The 10,453-nt window shown below is 35.8% G+C and overlaps 1 protein-coding gene across 2 annotated transcripts in view; it reads left to right on the top strand.

Moving 5' to 3' along the window:
- Positions 1–296: 296 nt before the first annotated feature.
- The window catches only part of LOC145685847 (TNF receptor-associated factor 4-like), a 122,101-nt gene continuing 111,944 nt past the window's right edge, over positions 297–10,453 (top strand). For both annotated transcript variants that reach the window (XM_081758470.1, XM_081758471.1), the window contains exon 1: positions 297–467. The gene's annotated coding sequence lies outside the window, so the exon portion shown is untranslated. The remainder of the gene's footprint in view (positions 468–10,453) is intronic.

Below are 10,453 nucleotides of genomic sequence, written 5' to 3'. Positions count from 1 at the left end.
GTAGTTTAGCGTCCCTTTCAGCAGCGAGGCTATATGAGACGTGGACCTACTGATTAACGTGGAATCCGAACCACACGAGCTCCCGCCGGGAATCGAACCCGGGTCTCTCACGCCAACACCCACTTTCGAGTGACGGTATGTCTTGATCACTGAAAAACCAGAGTTGATATTTCTTCATCACTGAGAAACCAGAGGCGTTATGGCATACCACCGCATACCGTCTCAATTCGGCCACTGCTCCGGAGGATAAAACGTTCCATACTTTTCTCATGTATGGTTTTCGCAGTTTGTAAGTTTGGCAACGCTGCTTGCTGTGTAGTCATGTGGCAGATTGAGAGAGAGAGAAGAGTTGGTACTTGGTTGAAGTTCTCGAAACATTTCTGGGAATAACGTATGTATTTTGTGGACGACACGTGATAATTGAGCGATATCTGACAATATGTGATGAGATTTGTTAAAACTAACAGGTGAGTAAATATAATTATCTTTATAATGATAGTCATTAACACTTTGAGGTTGAACTAGTATTCTCGTCGTGTAGTTACAAAGTGTTGACTCCCGAAAACATAGTTCCCGGGGTTCCACACCCAGTTGAGGAAAGAAAATAATATAACAGTATAAACTTAGACTCTTCGGTTTACTTTTCAGAAAACGTTATAACCTTTGTGCTAAACGATCAGATTCAATTAAATGCAGTGTCAAGTTAATCTTCCCTTTAAAAAAAAAAAAAAAAAAAAAAAAAAAAAAAAAAAAAAGACCTACATAGAAAGAAAGTGCTTTAGTTTGTGAAAGTGAGTGGAAGTGTACGGTTGTTAGACTCCCAAACTGTGTTATAGATAATTATGTTGGAGGTCTTGTAGAACGGGGGCCGCGGTGGCTCAGTAATAGCCTTTTACCTCTGGCGCATGGGGTCCCTGGTCCAATTCCAGCTTGCGCAAAGTGAGCTGTATGCAGAGCCGGATTTCCTAATAGGCCCGGTAAGCCCGGGCCTATGGACGCAAGCTCCCAGGGGGCGCACGGCCGAGAGAAAAAAAAAATTTAAAAATCTAGAAATAAAAATAAATAGCCATAACTTAATATATGTTTTAAATTGATTTAAAAAATGAGGCTAATAAAGCATTCTGATTTTAAAGATAATTGGAACAAATAATTTTTTATACTAGTACAATTTACTATTTGTACATACAAAATATCTAGTTTTACTTTAAAAAACAGTTTTTGTGTCGCGTTATCAAAATACTTCATGTAAGCTGTGTTTCTGAGATTAGAACTATTTTATAACATATTACAGTTTTTTTTTATTCATTTGCCCAAATGGCTAAATTGAACAAAACCAAAGTTATTCACGAATCTTTTGTTAATACATTAACGGTATTTTGTTAAGCCCAGAACCAAGTAATTCCTCAAAAAACTTGCAATGATAAAATTGCATCGTGGAGTGGTGTTGAAGCAATTAACATATAGGCCTGATATAATTTTTTTAATAAAGGTTTTTAGGAAAGTAACTTTAACTAGACTAGGGGGCGGAAAAATTATTGGGCCTAGGGGTGCCAAAATGCTAAATCCGGCCCTGGCTGTATGGTGGTGAAACATCGTGTGTGTAGGCTTTCTTGGCGTTCTCCGTTTCCTTCCACTTCCTTCATTCCACTATCTCATTCACTTCTCATCATTACACTCTCCTTTAGCTTAGCCGGCATAATAGTGGGACGTAAAACTTAGATTTAATTTCATCTAAATCTACCGTGTAGAATGGCTTTGTCCATCCGTCCGTCCGTCGACAAGTGAACATCGACACTCAAGACAATCTCGAGACATTCAGAATCTTTAAGACAACATAGCGTGACTATTCACAACATTCTATCTAAACCGGAAATGGTTCAAATTTATTATACCAGTATGAATACTATGATAGAGCAAAAAAAAAAAGTAAATGCTAACAACATGCGGTTTTAGATAATCAATTCACTGTTCGAAAATTAAGTTGCATTCCCCTTTGTTAACACTTTATTCCAGCCTAAGTGGTACATATTAGCCATTTCCGGTTCAACGTTTATTTTCATAGAACGAAAACGGTAACAGCAAGAAGCGATTTTTTTTTTTCGTCTGCGACTCAGCGCCTGAAGACAACATATCATGACTATTGACAATACTCTGCTAAAACCGGAATCGGATTAAATTAACTGTTACTTTAGGTTGTAATTTGATTTCCGTATAGCAAAAACAGTAAATGCAATCAAGATGCTCTTTTCTACAATTGATTGAGCATCTGAAGAATGTGTTCTGTTTCCTCCGTCGAAACTGTATTCAAACCTAAAGTGGGTAAAATTAGCGATTTCCGGTTTCAATGTTTATCGTCACAGAACGAACATAATAATAGAAGCGTTTGTTTTTTCAAACACTAGCGTCCGAAGACAACATGATTATTTACAGCACTACTAAACCGGAAGTGGTTTATATTTACTATTAATTCCGGTTTCAATGCTGATTTCTGCAAAGCAAAAATTCCTAAACATATCAAGAAGCAGCTTGTAGCAATCAACTCAGTGTCCCAAGAATAAATTGCACGTTCTCCTTTGAAGCTCTATTTAAAGTGGAAATGGTTGAAAGTACACATTTCCGGTTTCAACTTATATCACCACGGAGTGAAAACGGTAACAGATAGCGAGAAGCGTCTTAACACAACATGACTTATCGATAATATTCTACCAAAATAGGAAGTGATCCAATTTATTATTACTTCCGGTTTCAATATTTATTTCTATAGAACAAATACATTAAGAGATGTCAAGATGTAATTTTTTGCAATAGATTCAGCTTGCCATGAATATGTTCCAGCTTTTCCATAAACCTTCTCTTTAACCCTTTAAGACCCAGGTCATTTTTAGCGTTCTACATTTTCAATTAGTGACTTTTTGTTCTAAAACTCGGTGACCGATTGATATGGTTAAGGCCTTGCTTTTTAGAAGAAAGATGTGGCTATTTTTTGGTGTAAGTTACATCGCAGTGTTGTCAACGAGAGGGAAATTATTCAGGGAAATGTAGGGGTGAAAATTTACAAAAAATTCCAGAACGTAATTTCAAGATTTTTTGTGTGTGGCACCACTGTTCCACATTGGTCCAAGACACTTTGGTATGTTTACATGGTACAGTGAAAACCTGAAAACGCTGGCTGCCATACAAAGAGAGAAAGAAAAATTCTCTCTCATTGTACACACTAAATCTAAGCAAAAATCAACAGTTATGCAGGTGTTGCTATTTCCCTAATTGCCCTATTGAAACTTCCTCTGGTGCGTTCAGTTGGTCAAAGACAAGGCTTTGAGATACTGATACGTTTGTTCCAATGTGGCCAAAAAAAAAAAGGAAAATTATAGAAGGAAAAGTTGGATATTTTCCAAATTTTTCACCTAAAATCAGGAATAAAAATTTTTTGTGGCTGGAAACACTGTTACCAGACAAGCGCAAACTATCTTAAAATAAACTTTAGTACACCACTAACGAAGGGAGCCATCAGAGGGGCAAGGTGGGACGCTTATCCCTCTGTAGAGGAAATTGTAGTTCGAAAGATCGAAAACCCAATTTTTTTTTTTTTTTTTTTTTTAAGAATAGTTATCGCAAAATTTGAGACTACATTTGAAATGTCGCTTATACTTGCCCCTCCCCTTGGAAATCACATCATGGGCGCCCTTGCCACTAATAAATCCTAGAAGTATCATGACTACATTTAATAAACTTAGAATGTCATTTAAAAAAAAAATCTCATTCTACCAAAAAAATCACAATTATCTTTCCACTTAGAGAACAAGGTGTAAACCTCTAATGTACTTTCCCTAATTATCCTATTGAAACTTTCTACGGTGCGTTGTGTAGGGCAAAGACGAGGCTGTCACATACTGGTACGTTTGCCCCGATGAAACCAACATTACGGAAATGTAGCAACAACAAGAGGGAAAAAAGGGATATTTAAAATTCCGCCCAAAATAGGGAATTAAAATTTTCTTTGGCCGGAAACTGCTACCAGACAGACGCAAAGTATCTTAAAATAAACTTTGGTACACTTAATACTTAAACAATAGATGAAAAATTTAGGAAAATAAAATAAGAAACAATAATTTAAAAACATAAAATATCTTAAGGAATATATATATATATATATGTTTGTGTGTGTGTGTGTGTTTGTATGTATTGGTGTTTTTGATTTGTAAGAATATCTAGTGCTTCTAATCATTCAATCATTCGCGCCGACTTGAAGAAAATATTGGGGGGTCCAAGCAATGAATAAATATATCATCATCGTATTCAATAGTTTTCACTTAACTGCTTGATGAAGGCCCCCTCCCCCCAAATCTCGATCAACTACTCCGCTGCAAAATTCACACTGCATTGATCTTCACTTGTCAGATCAGTGTTGCCAGAGTCAGTGGCGGCGGTTGGACGTTAGAAGTGGGGGGCAAGACATGGTCTGAACAATTGTATATCAATGTTAGATTTCCTGATTGTTTCTAACACTGTTTCATGAAAGGTTGTATAACTAATAGGATACTATATTTTTCACTTAAAATGTTGTATATCGTATTTCTATTTTATTAAGTAAATTCATAAGAGCAATACAGATAGGTACTAGCCCTTTATGCTCTTAAACAACGAAAGTGTAAGAAGAGATTTGAGTTCTTGCTCATGAACATCTTAAAATTATGTCTGGAAAATTGTGATCAGATTATTTAATAAATTTTAATATAAATAAATAGAAGGGATAATATTAATCATAATAGTAATGAATAATGACGCTTGTTTTGCACACGTTATATTGAAACTGGGAATTAATTAACAATTTATACTTTTAATTCCACACATGCCATTAAATGAATGTTTTTAGTCTTAGAAAATGAAATACAGTAAGTGCTGCAAGCATATGCTATGACATTTAAAGAAATATGCAATTGCAATATTAATTGCTTTGAATTACAATTAAAACGCAATTCCTGTAGCTTTCTTAACTCCATGGGAAGACAAATAACCAATATGTATTCACGCAACGGCAAATATCATATGGCACCATTTTTTTCTATGAAACAGTAATACATACAAAACCTTTACCAGGGTGTCCACATTCTGGAAAATAAGTGCAAATCAGGGAAAGGTCAGGGAAGTAAAAATGTATCAGGTGAAGTCAGGGAAATGGCAGATTTTTCAGGGAAAGTCAGGAGAAAATCGATTTAGGTTCATTGTTCAATTATTGAATTTATGAAATAGGGTTGATTCTTTATTGTTACTGGATTCAAAATGTGGTGTTCTCAATTATGATATTGAGGGAGTCAGTGTTCTCTGATGTAGTCGCTGAAACTAATTTTCTGCTAAAAACACATCTAACTACATCCTGGCATATTTGCTCAAAAGGGTGGACGCTGTTCTAAAAGAATTGCATGATGCCAAGAGGATATCTGGACAAGTGGCTGAGAACGCGAAGAAATAGTATCTCCAGCTCACAGTGAAAGCTGAGACTGAAGAATTTAAGGAACACTCGAATGAATTCATAGCCAATGATAGAGATGGTATTGGACTTGATGAGTTTTTTTTTTTTTTTTTTTTACATAGTCTTAGGAAATGGGAAGAACTTCGTTGACTTATGGTCAGCTATGAAATGTGTTTTGTCTTCTTTCACGGAAACGCATTTTTTGAAAGTCGTTTCACAATAAATAAAATTCTCATTGTTGACAACTTACAAGAAGAATCTCTGGTGGCTCAACGGAACATATATGATTCTGTGATGAGAATAGGTGGATCATCAGCAGTGGCGTGCCGTGACTTTTCTCACAGGGGACTAGTTCGAAGAGAATGTGTGCTGTAGAGTGGAGGTCCTGAGTAGTATTGTTGACACCAAATAACACAATTTATATGTTTCTGTAAATGCTTCTTCAACCAAGCCTCTTTCTTTCAAGAAGTGGATAATTTCAGTCACAGTTTTATTTGAAAAATCTAAGAGTCTGTAAACCTATATTAATTCACTCCGCAAATTGTTAAAATTAAAAAAAAAAAACTCCCGTAAATTGATTTAAGGGTCAAAAACAAGGAATCAGGAAATCGAGATTTCAAGCACTGAAAATTCTTTAAATCTAACAGCTCAAGAAATTGTAAATCACTGAGATCTTGAAATCACAGTATCAATAATGTCATTGAAGAGACGCACGTATTTAATTTCTGAATCTGTTAAGTCATTTACTTTACGTCTTTTATTAGAAGGTTTCCGTTGTCATCCAATTCTACTTTTCTATAAGTCTTCAAAATCGTTTCTTGCATTTCTAAGTTGAGATACCATCTTTTGTACTTTTTGGATGCAATATTTCACATCCAAGGTTTTACTTTAAAGAATGTTGAATAGTATATCCGTGCGCGAAAAGAAAAAAATGACTGAAAACTTTTAGTAGAAATGCAAAATTGAAATCCTTCAAAGATAACATACATTTTTTCTTTTTTTCTTTTTTGTAGTCATGAAAGCTTCGGTGTCGCAATTATCCGAATCTTCTACAATGTTCTCAGAACACCGTAAGAGTTCTATTTGATTTTCATTTACTGTATTCACAATTTTGGAATTGTAATTCCATCTTATAGTGGCAACCGTTGGAAATCGCTTAGTTACTTCTGATTCAGCAAGCGCGTTACAGCGTTTCGATGAATATGAAAAGAATTTGGAGTGCCACTTATTCTAAAAAATATTTTACATTTCTTGATGTGATTAACAAACAGACTGTGGAACAACGAGATTGAGTCTGTGATGATAGCAGTGTATGGTGAGTGCACTCAAACACCTTTTCACAAAAGATTGTAAACCGTTCAAATGTCCAGAAAATGTGGCAGCTCCATCCATAGCCTAGTGCTACAAGCTTTTGCTTACAATTAAAATGAGAGAGAATTTGGAAAGCATGCTCAATTAAAGCAGTCGCAGTGCAATCACTAGTAACATCTGCAAAACAAATAAATCTTTCATGAATTGCCGTCTTTCACGTATCGATTGAATGTTGAGATATCTTTGCGATGTCCGTAGTTTTGTCCAACATTATTGCTGTAAGAAGTGTATTGTTTATTTCTGACTTAATTTTATCCAGAATTACTCACCAACACATTTAATAATATAATTCTGAATTCTGTTTGATGTTCCTTTAAACACTCCCATGCTGTGAATATGACAAGTCAACATGGGCGCCCAAACGAGAGGGCAGGGTGGGGCCCGGACCTTCCTCTGGCTCACGAAAATGTATACGTAATATAGCAAACCACGTATATTAAATACCAGAAATACCAGACGCAACATAGCAACCATGGAGATGGGCCCCTCCCTAGAAAATTTTATTCAGGCGCCCCTGCAAGTCCGTTTAATGTCGTACTTAGAAAGTAACTGAATTACTTCAATATAATTTCCCTAATTGACAGAATCTTCCTGTTTGTCATGACTTCTAAATGATAGCTCTTGTTTAGCCATAAAACAAGAGGAATAAACCAATCGGTTCATTAGTTCTCGGTTTGAATCAACTTCTGCATTGCTTGCTCAATTGAAAATCAATTCTGGTTTCCCGCAAGTTTTCAATTTAGTTATTGTGGACAAGTGTGAATAACATTTTTCTTGGAGCAACTTGGGTTTGTGAAAATTGTTCATGTCATAAAAGCCATCATTATTCCACACGTCCTTTTCTATGTGGAACAGAATACAAGGCCAGCAATACAGTTTGTTTCTTGTCTTACATGCAGTTAACTATTTCGAAAAAGCAAAATAATCCGTTTTGATATTATGTATATAATCTTTCATTTTTGTCTAAATGGAAATGCTTGGAGTTGTTCTACCACTGGTTATTATTTGTTGCTTTTCTTGAAAATTAAGGAATCCAAATGATACCATGAATAATTGGTCCAGAATTCAACACTGAAACGGCCGATCCCCACCCCTACTGTCTCCTGTACCAATTGAAGTAATATCACTGCTTGCGCCATCGCTTTGCTGCAAGGGACTCGGTTTCTCAAACGAGTCCCCTTCCATACTTTATTCTTTGAGTCATTTTCAAAATATATTGACAATCTAAAAAGTTCACACTTCACTAGATCTCTTAAAGTGTCAAGATTAATACTGTAAATTTAATAGCGTTAAAACTATTAACTGTAAAAAGCAAACGAGCATTAAACGACAGAACGCCCGTGCTTAGAGCTTAGACAACATAATATGAGGACTAGCTGGCTGGACCCTGTTCCCTTCCCCGAGAAAAGCCGATTAAAACCCGAACGTTTCCGATCTCCACTTTGTCGCACCCAGCACACGAGCGCTGACTAAAGTTGTGTCAGAACAATTGAAATAGTGTTATTTTACGAAAATAGAGAAATACAAACAATGTTTTCGTTTTCTTTGGTATATATTTATCACAAAATACTTTAATTAAAATGCCAGGGGACTAGCCTAGTCCCCTAGACCCCTTGACGGCACGCCGCTGATCATCAGGATTAATAATTACAAGAGATATGATAAATTCAGTGAGAAGTTCAATGAGACAATATCAGGTGTATTTGGAAAAGAAAAGAGAAATAAATACTGGAGACGAGAAGAGGAGAGAGAAACGGAAGATTCAGCAACTACTAAAGTAGCTGGAGGAAGAAAATAAAATTAACCTGCGAAGACAAGGACATTCAGATCAATGAGAAGAAAACTATGCGAGAAAATATGAAAACAAATTTCTAAATTTGTTGCATTTAACAACTGCACCAGCAAAAGTATGTGTTACATAATGTGTGTGTGTTCTTTGTTTTTAAATAATCAGTAAAATCATGGATGAACTGTTTATTGCTATAGGCAATATTATAATGCTGTGTAATTGGTATTATAATGTGTATTTTTTTATATATTGACAACCTAGCCACTCAGTGCCTACTTGGGGATGCAAAGATGAGTGCTACTAGGCGCCTTCCACTCACCATCTAGAATGAGTGGGTAAATTATAACTTAACTTGCAAGAGGTTTTCATATGGGGATTAAACAAATAAATATACGTCCACTTCATTTAACATAAAACACTGTATTTCTGAAATCTGATGAATGAACTGTGAGATTTCTGAATGTGTGCTATAACGGATATTCGGAGTCATTTGCCAGTAAGGTATAGTACGATCAAGTATTGAGCTTTGAATTCTGACTCGGAGTCACACATACCTGGATAAATCTGTTGCTGTCCCACGTCGTTCTGGTGTTGAACTCTGCTCCTTAAGCTGACGCTCCGTGTTGTTGGACGATGAAAGTGAGCATTGAGGAATGGGCCTCTCAATGTAAATCTCCCTCGAAGTTCTGCGTCGTTAGAATATGTTGAAGTACAACGTACTGTTTTCTCCTATCATCTGGTGGATAATTAAATGTAACTTGGTTCTCCAGACTCGAACCCAAGTGTCTTCAAAGTCAATGAACAATCTTGGAACTCTCAGAACTAATCATCAAGAACTCAGGAATTGATCCTCTCGAACTCTCTAGGAAATCTCCGGAACTCTCTCTAAAACCTTCTCGTCCTGTGGTTTTGTTTGGCGGGGTCCAACTACCATCGTCTGCTTTTTCCGTCTGCTGTGGCACGTGCGACACCGTTTTCACATGGAGAGACAAATTCCTTCCATGTGTCAAAATTCAAAACTGCAACCCTCGACACGTTCTGACTTCCCGATTCTAAGCAATTCTCCGTACATCCGTAATCTCATGAAATTCATAAAATCCCACAAATTCACGTTTTGTACAATTTCTAGAATCTGGCTAATGTGAGGAAAGACACATTGTCAACATTTCCTTCCTACATTGCCAGACACGTTACGATGACATTCTTATACACAACTGTTTACAATGAATTGCTGACACAACTATTAGCGAGATTGTGCAGCTTGCATTAACTTTACATATTCAACATTAAATTCCCATAACCTTACTTAACGATTTCGAGACATAAACATAACAATAAATCTAAAATATACAAATTATTATTCTCGAAAATCGAGTTCTTCCACATGTCCCCCCTTAAAAACTTGGTTGCTCCGCAAACCAAATTCGACATCGTAAGAGGGCGATTTTCTATAAACACCCTGTACATAATGTATACTGACACCATATTAAGGATAAATATCAACTTGAAACGAAATAAGATATGTATTATTATTCAACATAATTATATAAATATTAATTAATCTTCCTTCACCTAACATTTATTTAAAATATATATATTCGAATTTTTTAATCTTTGTATTACTTTCTAACATTATAAAATACGACATTTCAAAATGTAATGTCGCCATGTGTATCCTCGCGACATCTAGCGAGTTTTTACTAAACTACTTGCACATCACATTTTGTCCAGAGAGATTGTGCATACATACATTTGCAAGTACTCTTGAGTTATCTCCTCTTAGCGACAACGCTTTTACAATATCAAATAACCAAAAACTTCCA

The sequence above is a fragment of the Thermobia domestica genome, chromosome 5, assembly GCF_964235325.1.
Source record: "Thermobia domestica chromosome 5, izTheDome1.hap1.1, whole genome shotgun sequence".
Lineage (NCBI taxonomy): Eukaryota > Metazoa > Arthropoda > Insecta > Zygentoma > Lepismatidae > Thermobia > Thermobia domestica.
The sequence above is the reverse complement of the archived record's forward strand: the minus strand, read 5'-3'. Positions and strand labels throughout refer to the sequence as shown.